The sequence below is a fragment of the Taeniopygia guttata genome, chromosome 12 (assembly GCF_048771995.1).
Source record: "Taeniopygia guttata chromosome 12, bTaeGut7.mat, whole genome shotgun sequence".
Lineage (NCBI taxonomy): Eukaryota > Metazoa > Chordata > Aves > Passeriformes > Estrildidae > Taeniopygia > Taeniopygia guttata.
Window position 1 is genome coordinate 7,739,195 of NC_133037.1, and position 13,689 is coordinate 7,752,883.

Sequence of the window (13,689 nt, forward strand, 5' to 3'; positions counted from 1 at the left end):
CATGGGAGAAAATAACTTGAATTTTTTTTTATAATGGTAATGAATTTTGTTTGAAACAAGCCTCTTAGTGTTTGATACCTCCATCATAATGGTGTGTAACACTCTCCAGAATCTCCCCATTACTGTAACTTTCTCTCCAGGCTAATTTACATGTTTGCATATGCAGAATCTGTACAAAGAGGTATCATTTTCAGAGATACTGGCCTGCATCTTGAGTTGATCATTGCAGTACCTGTGGGACTGAATAGCTATCCCTAAGGTCAATAGTCTATTTTGAATGTTAGAAGTCCTTAATGTATGCCAAAATACTTATTAAAGCCACCTTAAATTGCTTATAAAAAGGAGAATCACATTAAATGGCAGTAAAAACTTAGATTTTCATGACTTGAACTTCAAAAGTTTTGATGACATCCTGCATTTATTTAGAATGCAAGTCACAGTTATTCAGTCATTATTGAATGTTAGCCTTCTGAGCTGAATCTGTTTCTCTGAAAAAATTTGCAAAAAATACTTGTTTTTTGTGGCCCCACAGGAAAGAGACTCTTGGTTTTGTTCTCCAACATGTACAAAAATGCAACCTGTCTTAAATTCTGGTATTGATGTAAGAAGAGTTAATATTGAGAAATCGAATTACTTTCATGTGCTCTAAATATAAGTTTCAAGACAGTTAATTTCAGAATGGTGTTTCTCAGCAGATGTGTGGAATTTATAATAGATCTCATCTTCACTATGAGCCTTAATATACAATTATATAAAAATTCTAGAAATGTCAAGTAGGGAAAAATTCCTAATGCAAATCAATAACAATTTGGCCATATTGCTAGATCAGTTGTATTCTGTGGTTTGTAATTTTTCAGTGAATAGACAATAATGTTTTACATAAGCATTGTAATTTCTTTTTATATTGATTTGTCTTTGTAGTGCTTTCTAGTTATTAGCAGGACTATTATTTGTTTGACACTACCACCTAGTGAATGTCGTTCTTGTCATAAGCTGCAGTGCAACTTCCTGCTCACACATAGAAGATACCTTGCCAATAATACCAAAAGTAGGACAAAATATTATCTCCCTTTTACAGATGGTCTGCTTAACGTGAGTACTTACCTTAGCTTCTGGGCAGAATTGTACAATGCATGCTGGAAACTTTGCAGCCACAACCACATTGTCACTGGTTCTTTTGGGTTTCAAACTGAAGCCATTTGGATTATCTGTGTATAAACTGCAAAAAAATTCTCTGTGAAACTTGCTTTGAGCTGTTGTGTACTGTGTACCTCAATGGGCTGTCATCAGTACTCTATTGTTAAGAGCTAATAATGAGTTGTCCAAGCTGTGTTTATTTAATTCTCTGTTCAAAACAGCCCAATTTCTTGGATAGTTAGAGCCTTGCTTTGGTGGGGGGCTCATATATTCATGGTGTTTTGTATTAAGGTCCAGAAAAGGGTTGCATGGAAAAATCAAATTGCTGCAGAAGCCTGAGTCCCTGCGGCTGGAGCACCTCATCCTTCCATCTTCTCATTCTTCTCTCTGTTGTTTCTTTGCCACAGGATTTGGGAATCTCATCACTGCTCTCTTCATTCAGGCCCCGAGCTTCTTCTTCTGCTGCACCTGTGAGTTGGTGGTAGTTTCCAGAGTGATGTGGTGAATGGATTTGGGTGGGGGGCTGTGCTTGGTGGTATATTTTCAGTTGTTCTTCACTACCCTTGTGCATTGCTGGGTTCTTTACTCATGTGCATTCACACAGATGAGAACAGACTGCAAAGAATGTTCTGGTCATTCTGACCACTTCTGTGATCCTCTGAATTTTGCTGATGCAAATTATCATATCTTGATATTGAAGGACATGTATCATCTGCTAACTCAAACAAGTTCATTTGGTTTGCTCAATTTGTGTGTTTTAATATTGTTTAGTACAGGTGCTGTTGAGTGAGCACATATACTCTTAGGGGTGACACAAATTAATTCCACTCTCATCATAGAATCTCTCCCTGGATTTATCACAGATTGCTGCAGTTGTGAGTGATTCCATGCTCTCATGAGAAGCATGAGATTAAATTCTGTCACTACTGTACTGTTTTTAATTAATTTAACCTCCAAACTAATCATTTCCCAGTGTCAGTTTCTCTCTCTTTGGTCAGTAGATAAATTAGTTAATGGCAAATTAATTAGTTAATGCAGTCCATGTTTAAAAGCTCCGTAAAAGGGAGCTGGTGCAGAATCTGTTGCAGAAATAGGGGTTCATGTCTTGAACAGGAAAAACGGAAGTTGCATTTTTGCACTGGTTGCTTGACTACTACTGTTGAATTGACTGTGGAACATGGTCAGCTACAAAACAAGAGTGGAAGCTGAAATACTGTAGTGCCAATAGCTAGATCCTGAAGTAATGTTTTTGTGATGATTTGAAGAATAACAAAACCAAACAGGAATAACTGTGACTGAGCTGAAAAGAATTGAACTGTGCTGTGTGCTGAGGAATGGGCTTTTTTCCCCCATTGGAACAGTAATGAAGGTATCTCAAAAATAAACGTAATTTTTTTTGAGTGTTTTGAGAGTCTGAAGTCCTTAACATTATCTATTAGTCTGTGCATTCTTACTGAAAAATGTCTTTATGTGGTGAATAAGAGGGAAATGAATACAACGAACAGAGGACTGTTGCACTTTTACTGTTCCAATGTAGAATACTCATCCACTTGGGTTTCCTGGGAGATAAGTCTTACAAGGAAGGCTTAAATGGGCAGCAGAGCAGTGACCTGAGCTGGCAATGTCTTCTCCTCATCCTCAAGTCCTGGCCCTCAGCTTTGCTGACAGTGAGAAGCTGGAGCTCATTGCAGTGTGTGAACCTGAAAAGGACAGAGGGCAGTGCTGGGTATGAACAGTCACCACAGTCCCATTTAGCAGTATCTGTGTTCTGAAGGAAGGTATTTGTAACTCGGTACTGGTAGGACACGGGGGGTTGAGACAGAGCTGTGTCTGCCCAGGGGCTTGGGCAAGTCACCAAGCAAAGGACAGACAGGATGCAAACCTCTCTGGTTTGGGGAAGTTGAATATACTTGAAACAAATGGCTTCTTGCCTCCTTCCAAACAGGTGGAACCCTGGTCTCTCATATATCAATCAGGCTGTTTCTGCCTTCTGTAGGTGCTGGCACCTACTGGTTGTTAACAATACAGACAAACTGGATTTCTGGATACTTCCAAAGAACCCAAGAATGAGTCTTGAGTGTCTCTGCTGATAACAATGACTACTGAAGTGGACTTGGGAAATGCTTGCCTGCAATATTTTACAGTAAATGTGTTAGTGTAATAGTTGAAAAAATTGCATGTTGCTATACCAAAATTAATTTTAAATCTCATTAATTATTTTAAGTAGTCTGACAATCAAATGTACACCTTGCCCTCTGTACACTGTCAGTTACCATATTAAGAACTTCAACACTTGAGTTTGATTAAAACTTGTTTTAAATTGGATTTTCTGCCTTTAATATAGATACTGGCTCAATAGGGAGGATGCAATGCATGTTTTGCAAGTTTAGTGAACCATTTCAAATTACACTTTGTTATTAATTTCAAAAGTGACATTGTGTTTTGTTATGATTTTTCTAAATCAAATGTAAATGGGAAAAACAGCAGAAGTTATCCTGAAGGTATTCAGATAGGTTTAAACTATTAATATATAGCAAATGGAATTACTTAGTGAGTGGCCAAATCCTTGCCAGTTAAATGGGTGTCAGAATAGATAATGCTTAACATGATTGGAAAAATGGTAACTTCTTCAAAACACAGTGGCTCATATGAAATGATTGCATGCACAAAACTCAGTAACAATTTTGGAAAACTGTCTCCTGTTGGGCTGCCTTTGAACAGATTTAGGGTTTGTCACTATTTAGAGATACAGATTTGGACTTATTCTAACTGTTAGGGAAGACTTTCTAGCTTCAGGAGAGCAGAGGCTGGAGGAAGTCTTCTCTTAATACATTATTTGTGTGAGTGTTTTGTGTGTTCTAGGAGACTTAGTGAAGATTTATGCCCTGTTGGGTGTATATGAGGCTAATTCTGCTGTAGTTTGTGTTTAATACTTCATGGCATGCTCTGTGTCTCAGGTCAGTGTGCATAATTCGAAGGCTAATATGCTTGCTCAGTGCTTACAGGAATCTGCTATTTGAAATGAGCATTTTTTTATTGTTTTGGGTTTTTTTTCTGGTTCCCCTCAACCCCCACCATACTACCTTCTCTTTAAGAACTAATGGTATTTCTCCTGTGATGACTCAGGTGTACTTTGAATTTTATTGGTGTTTCTTGTGTTTCATGCTTGATCTTTTCAAATGCAATTATCCATGTGATGTATTATAAGCTTCTGGGGAGAACAGAACATTACAGTTTCTACATGAATAGCTTATAAGAAAATGACTAAGTGGACCTGTTTATAGACCTAATGCACTGGGATTCAACTCTAAAGAGAATGGAAGAACAATGGGCCCTGGTTAACATTCTGTGGAAACCAGCAGCTTTTGATGTAAGTATTTGTAGATGTCTGCAGAACACAGATAATCAGTATTTGAAGTGTGCAAATTGAAGATTGAATTGACCAGTCATAATTACAGCACTGTAAGGGCAGAATGGTGGTGAGAAGTAATACAATGGTCTTTAATATCTTCCACTGTAAATTATAATCTGTTTGTGGTTAAGAAAATGTTTTGGTGGCTGCAGCATCCCATTCATGTGGCTGCTAGGGGGGATTTTCTTACCTTACAAATTTTACTTTGAGCAGGTATTGCTCAGGAATTTCCTCAAAGAGAAAAAGCCACTAAAAATGTGCTTTAATTATTTATTAAAGGTTCATCTGTCATGGGGGTTTGGTTGTTATTCTGACTTTCTTTTTGTAGTATTGAAAGATAGTTGGGGCATATTTTATGATGTTTTAGCTGCCTGCATTTTATCAAAGTTCTATGATGTCTTAGCATTTTGAAATTTAACACATCTGTCTTCTGGTTTGAGGAAAGTACCTCCATTTGATTGTTGTGTCAGTTTTACCTAATTATTAGTCAGCATGTTTAGGTGCAGCACCTTTACTGTATTTTCTAACACTGCTTTTTTATTTAGTTTTTATATCCCCCCAATAAATTTTGATTAATTATACTGAACAGAAATACAAGTGTTTCTTGTATGTAGGCTCTCTATTATAGCAACAGAAAGCATAAAATGTCAGATTAAATGTTCAGAAGAACAGACTGAAGTCCTACACTGCTCACTGTGCTGGAGAAAATGAACAATGAATGCAAAGTGTGGGGAAGGTGCTGGTACCTCCCAAGGAAGAAGCTGGCATTGTTGGGGCTGGCACCAGGGCCAGGTGCTCTGCTTTTGTACAGGAATGTTGTACTGAGCACACTGGGTTTCACTTCTTGTGCCAGAAGTTTCTCTTGCTTTGAGCTGGGATCCAGCCTTAGGAAACGGTACTCAGGCTACCTGGACCACTTCCATAGCTCAGCAGAAGTAGGAGCCATCATTTTCACTTCAGTGAGTACAAGTAAAGTTAAGTAGAAAAGATGGTCTGTCCAGGAAGCTGCAACAGTTAATTGCACATATCTGATAACACAATTCAGTAATTTTGGTCTGCTGGGTGCTCTAGTTACTATTTTCTCTCTATTATTTATGAGAATAAATAATTGTTTTGATGACTGTTCTGTGAACACTTGAATAATTTTGTCTTGAAGAGTATTTTCAGCAGCTATCTGCATTTGTAACAATTTTGGTAACATATCAAACAACTTCAGTATTTATGAAAAGAATAAAGTTCCTGAGGTCTTAATAGCTGCACTTTAATTGCATTGGTAGTAAATGAGGAATATTGTGAATTTGGAGCTAGAAACTTGGCAAGATTGAGAATTGCTGGTGTGTTTTTTCTTCTCTCACATGAAGAATGACTTCAGTTCTAGTTTGACCAAATACACTGAAAATTGGGATACAGTGCGAAGCATCTTGCTTGTAGCTTTGCAGTTCAGGCTATTAAACATAAGCCATATTTAAAACCTCATACAATTTTAGTAGCTTTTCCAGTAATGTTAACAGAATTCTCAACTTTTGCTATGTTTTTTACAGTGCTGACAAAAAAGGAAGCCTGAACTATAGCAAATACAGACTTTTTTCTTTTTCCTATACAAAACTGCCATTCTCTTGTTTCTATCATAGTTTGATCATTACAGTCAAATAGTTTCAAGCATATTCCTTTCATTGACTTCTTTTTCTTTCAGCTAGAGTTAGTGCTGTTGCACTGGTGCTATTCAGGAGAAGATGAACTGATAGTAACTCTGCTGTGTCTCTCTTGTGACCACACCAAAGTACTTTAGACCTTCCTAATCTTGCACTGTGTGATAAAAGCTTTAATGTCCTTTTCTGTTGCCCTGATACCAGTGCAGCTGACTTACCCGTGGTTCTTGTTATCCCATTACTAACATTACATTCCTTATATTGGCTAACTTGAAAAATCTGCTAAAAAAATTTCCAGTGATAACGGGCAGGAGAGGCAGCACTGTTTCACAGCAAGTGCTTGTGAATAATTTAAAACAAACACACATCTGTCTTCTATTTAAGTGAGAGTGTGTTTCTGTGATTCTTAAGTGTCTTTCTTCATGTGAAGCAGGCACCTGAAGACCAAAGAGTAGTTAGAATGGAATAAACGTTTTAAATTGGAGAGAAGGATTTATTTACCTCCAAGTAGAATTTTACAATCTGTGAACAGATACTTTCTCCCAGTTAATTCTCTCCAATGCAAACACTCCATCTGACAGTCTGGATATGTTTTTTGTTGTCAGATGATCTTCCTCTGTACATTGAAGCTTCTTGACACTCTGCCTTGCTGGGAAGTGTAACTCTAGCAGGAAAGCAAGATGGAAAAAACAAACAGCAAAGCAAATGCAGGATTCCCTTAGGGCAATAAGTTTTGCTTTTATGTAGCAGCCATTTTCTGACAGGACATATAACAAGTTCCTTGTATTTTTTCCTTGTGTGACTCTCCATGTTCCACACAAGGCATACAGAGATGTTAATGCCTTTTTCTACTTCATTAAAGCAGTTCCTGGAGGAACAGTTCCTTTCCTCTCTATGGCTTTGCATGGCTTGTTTTGTATAGAAGTACAAAGATGGGGGAGGTTAATGCTATTACTTTTTTCAACAGGAACAAAATATGTGGTTTTTTAAGTACTATATAGAAGCAGGCTTACAGGCAGGATGAGAGAATGTAAATAAATGCAGCTTTTACAGGCATCTGGTTTATAGACAGTAAGTATTTATCAAGCAAGGCAAAAGCCATATTTATATGAATATAAATGATATCCTGAAATTTGATCACTCATGAATGTGTACTGATCTGAAACATTCTTCAAAACTGTAGAAATTATTTATTCTTATCTTTTGTTATGGCTATGTTTTCATCAGAGTATCTCTGAATAGAGTTCCCTTCACTTTGACATAATAATAACATGAAAATCAGGTATGTCACTGGCAGAAGTGATGGACCTACAGTGTTTTAAAGATGAGTGTGTATATATGTACATACATACATACATTTGTTTTAAAACCAGACTCCACTCAAGAGACTACCAGTAAGGATTTGATGAATTTTATTCTTTGGGGTGGTGGAGTTTGAAAAAAAAATGGTGAAGGGGTGGTTCAAAAGACATTAAACAGTAGGAATTAGCTTAGAATTTTATGATAATAAACCATTTTAGCATGGTTCTCTTCAGTTTTTGTGAGACAGGTACCTTGTGAATAATATTAAAATATGTTAGTCTAAGGATGATTTTTATGCTGTTTTGTTTTAGAGCAGTGACAGATGTCCCATATTGCTCTTTCATATTGAGAGCAGTTGATTAAACAGAATTAGAAGCTTGCCTTTTTTTTTCTTTTTTTTTTTTTTTTCCTTTAGATGGTTCTCTTTATTGTCCCAAAAGAAACATGGAGAGTGCTTTTTAAGTTAATGTTTCTGTGAAGCTCTCATTTATGGTGTTTCAGATGGTTCAGATGTCATTCCCATGTATGACAGATGGATCCAGACCACTGCTGCTCTTCCTTTCAAAGCCAGATTTCCCTGGGCCAAAGAGATGTGGGGCACTGATGTATAACAGGCAGATAACAGAATGTAAACATCATGGCATGTGTAATGAAAATTTACTGAACAATGAAATAGATATTGACAACACAGATTTCTTAGAGAAAGACAAATGACATATGACATAATAGAAACGTGAAGTGTAATTCTTTGTGTTACAAATAAACAACTCCCTTGAGAAACTTGAAGCATCTTGTTAAATGGAGACATTACTTCCACTGGATTGAAATGCACATTTTTACTACTTCTGCTTTTCTTATGACAGCATATTTATATTAGGAAAAAAGCCTTCTTTGATTCTTCCAAATGCAAATGCACCACTGAAAGTTCTCACGTTGGAGAAATTATTCTTCCTTAGGAATTACTATCCTGTAACTCTGATTTATATTAGTAAAATGTATCTCTTCTATGGCTTTTATTAGTGGATCAAGTGAATGCTACAGCACTAGTTAAGGTATTTCACCTTGCAAAACTCTAAGTTCTTCTTGGTGGTTCTGGATAACAGAAAGTTTGCTGTAGTATCATTCTTAGGATAAATGCAACCAAGCACTGTACTGTTGCTGCTACATTTATCTATCACAGGTAGAGTGTGTTGTTAGTGAAAAGGGAAATTTCCCCATAAAAATTGTCTCTGCTGAAAAGTTTAATCAGCAATTGCACCTTAGTTCTCGTGACTGATGTAGCTGGGCCAGTGCAGACCTTATCGTGTATACAGATTATATGATTTTGAATTCTGGTCAAAACCAAGCTTTTACACATAATTTATCTGTGTTCTTTTTTAAGCTAGACTTCTGAGTATAGTAATGCTTAGAAAGTATTATTTAAGATGAAAGAGGGTAGCTGAGAGAAAAAACTTTGGACATAAAGGTTAATAAATATAAATACTCAACTTTGGTCTAATTTGCTTAATTTTGAAATGGTATGTAAAAGCTTTCTCCCAGTGTTTTCTGAAGAGGTAGAAAAATATTTCTGAAAGACTTTTGAAATTATTCTCACTAGTGTGAAATACCTCCACCTGATGTGGAGGAAAAGGTGTGTGGAGTTACAGCCTCTTCCATGTGTTGAGAAACCAGCCAGGAACCTCTGGTCTATGAAAAGAATGGATATGGTAACCAGTGGGAAACTATGGCACTTCTGAGGTGAGGAGGAGAATGTATTTGTGAAGGATCCTAAAAGCTAAATCTTGTATTCAGTGGCTGTCCATGTACATCACCGATATCTATAAAGACTGTCAGGATCAAACCTGTTGCCTTGACCCTTAAGATAGATCTGGAAAATCTCAGCTTCTTTAATGTGCTTTTTTTTGGATGGTTGTTGTTGGTGTTTTTGTTTGGAATTTTTTATTAGTTGTGGCAAGTTTGTCTCAATGTGAGGTATTTCTCAAGAGGAAAGCTTGTTCTCAAGCTTATCTTGTACAACACAGTAAATAGACCCTCTCTTCTCTTTGTCTGCATGTTTTCAAATGACAAAAATACAGCCAGGTATTAACTTCTGCTCCAGGTGCTCAAAATGCCAAGCTGATGGTATCTTCCCCCTGGCCAATTCAGAATCTGTTTCCAAAATAAGTGACATGAGTAGGTGGTGCTGATGTGGTTAAAGCAGAGGAGTAGGACACCTTTGCTATGTGCAGATGTTGTCTTGCTCAGTAGGTGTTAATGCTGTGTTATGCTCACAGGTCCTTTTTGCTGGATGTAACAGCTATTGTTGTTACAAAGATTATAACATGAGTTATAATGAGTTCTAAACACCCTGTACTGGCAATGGATACTCCCTTTGATAAAGTGAATGGTATAATGTCTGTAATCTGAGAGTATTTGTTTAATGTACATTACAAACACAAGGACCTTACAATTATACAGCTGATTCATAGCATATATTGATTCACAGCAATGACCATCTTAAACATGCACTCAGAAGTTGGATTCAGTTTAAATTTGTGTTTCCATTTTATCCATGACCTACACAACACCAGCAAATATTTTTGGATAATCTGTGCAACTGAGGAATTACTTTCTTTTTCATCTATGAAACTTATTTTAGATTATTGTAATGAAGTATAAAAATTCAGCTTTTGATGCATTTGAATCAAACTGATGCCAATTCAGTGGATAATAAATAATTTGAATGTATGGATTTTTGCTAAACTTTGATATTAAAATTAATAGTACAGATACATACTTAACTGGTTCACTTTTGCATTGGTATTTGTGGAGGGAGGAGGTTATTTTAAGCTTTTTCTTGTGCAAAGCCCTGGGAGTTCTCAAGTGGGCATTCAAACCTTATTTTTGAAAACCTTTATGCTTGCAGATATTAATACAACTTGGTATTCTCTATGTTTTATGAAAAATAGCCATTGCTGACTTGGACTGCAATAATGTTCTGAGTTTTCAAGCTCTGGTAATGTTCAGTGGCATTTAGAGAACTGAGGACACCCCTGGTTTTATCTTTTTTCCTTCGTTCCTCATATTGATATATAAATACTCCGCAGATATCAATGAACTGGCCCTCATTAGGGCCACAGAAGTCAGTGATGTGTGAAAAAACGTTCTGTGACAGAGCAAAATACTGAACTCAGGTATCACAAGTCTCAATCTGCCAATGACATTACATAAATTTCCTTGCTGAATAAAATTTGGAAAGGAATTTTATCTGAAGTGTAAATTGAACAAAATAAATTTTCTGCTTTTTATTAACAACTAATAAGTAATTTAAACAATTTCAAACCTCAGGGTTATCTATAGTCTAAACTAAACTTCCTTCAGGAAAGGGGATGGTTCTGGAAGCAAGCCTCTCCAGGGATGCTTTAAATTAAAACAGGAAGTGTTTGGTGATTTTGTTCCCTCTGTTTTTGGAAAAATTCTATCTTTGAATTATTTTTGGCATTAAATAAGGGAATTAGAAGAAGAAGAAAGGCAAAAAGGAAAAGGAAAAAATGAAACCTGCCCTAGAGCAGTCACTGGGCATGCTGTAATTTTTATTTAAGATAATTGTGGTAAAAGAGAGTTTTAAAAGGTTTGATGTTACTGCCTGTTTTCTCAGACTTCCTGCTGTCTGCTGATGACAGCTGCTTCATTGAGATTATTGGTTGTGGCTTTTATTGTAAGAGTTTGGAAGCTGTTAAATAATGTATGAATAAACCAAATGGAAGCATATCCATATCTGCTTCATTAGCAAACAGACTTACAGGAATATAACAACTTTTTGAACTTGCAATACCTAAAGTCAGTCTTTAATGACAATACGTGCAACAAATTTCTTTTATGCTTTTGTCCCCAGATGACACCTCTATACTCCTAGGAGTGACTTTTGAATGGAAAGCTTTGCATGAAAATAATAGTAAATAGGTGATATGCCAAGAATCTCCAAATTCATTGGGTAATTAAAAAAAATTATTTATCAAGTGAATATAATTTTATTTCAACTTGTAATTAACTGGGAATTCATGTACTGTTTGATAAGATGCTGAAGACAAGAACAACATATGACCTCAAAATAATCAAGATGCTACCTGACTATGGCTGCATTGCTGTCTTTGGATTAGTTTTTGTTTGACTTAATATATTTCTTTCCACTCTTTGTACATGTTTAAGTTTTTTGTTGCATCAGCTATTTGTATATTTCTACACCTTCAGTTCATTGATTCTTTATGGATTTGTTCTTTTACAGCAAATTGCCTTGTGTAAGGCGTAGGTTTTTCCTGCAGTGAACTGAACCATTGGAAATCCTTTCTTTCAGATGCAAATTCTTGGGTGTAATAATAGCTTTTGCTTCAGTTACAAATCCATTGGATTCATAAAACTTGACCTCTTCATCAGCAGTTGACTATGTTGGATCAGTGTGTGTTACCTTCCTGTTAGTAGGCTGGCAAGAGTCTATTTAGGACTAGATTTAGGTCTATTTTCTGAAATGTAAGTAACCCTTGGAGCCTCATTTATATATCTGATTTCATATCTGTTAAATGAAAAGGATGCAATTAGCTGTGGTTGTTGCTGTTGCACTACAAAAGCCATATAATTCCCCTCTCTCCTTTCTAGCCTTGGCCCCCTAGGCCCTTCCAAAAAAAAACACATAAAAACATCCCCAAGCAAACTCCAAACTCTCAAGAAGGTAAAAGGACCTTGGTTTTTGGGATGACTTTTAGAAAAACTTAGTCTCAGTATCTTTCTGAAGTTATGTGCAATCACCTCTACTGTATCGTCTCCTATTTGCCTACTACTGCACAGTTCCACTGATGTGGAAACGTCTCATGGAAAAGAAATTCAAGATTGTTATCTTTTTACTGCACTGAAAAATATCTAGAGTTTTACAAAGCTTTCAGTAAATTATTTTCAGTCCATTTAAGGAAGCTGGCTGAGCTATCAATAGATAAATCAGATTTTTGCTTTTCTGAGGTATCCTTAAAAGCCTGAATTTTCTACTTGAATTTAACAGTGGCAGTTGTTCCAGAGTAAGCACTGAAAAAAACTGCATATTTTTATCCAGCTCTTCTTTACTGAAATTGTAATGAAGGCTGCTGACAGCATTTATTTTTGATAATATAAAATTTTTATTTTACATTAAAAGTAACACTGGTTTAGACACCACTGTCAGATCTGAGACTTTGTTAGTTACTCTGCTACAAAAATAATAGTATTTTAAGCTTCTACTCCTCTAATTCCCTCCCCCATCCCACCAGGGAAGGTGTGAGCAAGTGCCTGTGTGGGGCTGGGATCTGGCTGGGGTTAAACCACAACAGTCAGGTGTTGTTCCTCCTTCCTTCCGGAGGGCCCATTATCCATATTTGGTGTTGTATAGTGAGAAAGGAAAGCTTGAGAGTTTTGTGCTGCGCTGTGCACTTGACAATTGACTTGATGATCCTAAAGGACTTTTCTGACCTAACTTGATTCTATGATTTCCATGATTCTATGATTTATTGCTTGCGTATGTTATTTTTCATTCCTTGGTATAAAAGGCATTGATAACAGATTCTTCTCATAAGTGATTTCTCCCTGGCTGTTATATTATTTATCTGGCTGATGGCTTTTTAAATGATCTAGATTTTAGTAATGTCCAGAGACTGCTTTGAGGTAGAAGTGCTCCAAACCATTTTGCCTTTCCCATGCTCTGATCCAAAGAGAATAGTGAAGTGGATGAAGTCTGGAAGTGAGTCTGTACACAACAGCGGTGTTCCCAAGGGTTTTACAGAGTTCCAGGAAAAGGCAGGATTTTTATAGTGCAAAACTGTTAAATACTTGGAGTATTCCCCTAACCTGAATATTTTGGAAAGAATAGGATGGCTTGAAGGATGGGATGTGGCAGATGTAACATTTCTTGTGTTACCTGTTTCTCAAATAGAATCCTAGCAGGGATGTGCTAAACCTGTTGGCAGTTTGTAATCTTAAAGTAACCGGCCAGCACTGACATTACAATTTGGGTGCTTGTTTTATGTTGGTAGAAAGAGAAAGGACCAGGGATATAATAAATTCGCCTTTTTGCTCTATGAGATGTATATTTTTGGTATATTTTTGTGCTGTGCTGTTGATCCCTTTACTTATTGGACCCTTTATTAATGATTGCTCTTATCTCTTATTTTTTTCCTTGCTTTTCATTGT

The 13,689-nt window shown here is 36.5% G+C and overlaps 1 protein-coding gene across 2 annotated transcripts in view; it reads left to right on the top strand.

Annotated features, from left to right (window-relative positions):
- Positions 1-13,689, top strand: part of FHIT (fragile histidine triad diadenosine triphosphatase) — a 525,169-nt gene that overhangs the window by 64,545 nt on the left and 446,935 nt on the right. The window contains exon 2 of one of the 2 annotated variants that reach the window (XM_030283431.4): positions 1,545-1,607. The exons of the other annotated variant lie outside the window; for it this stretch is intronic. The gene's annotated coding sequence lies outside the window, so the exon portion shown is untranslated. The remainder of the gene's footprint in view (positions 1-1,544; positions 1,608-13,689) is intronic. 2 annotated transcript variants of the gene reach the window in all.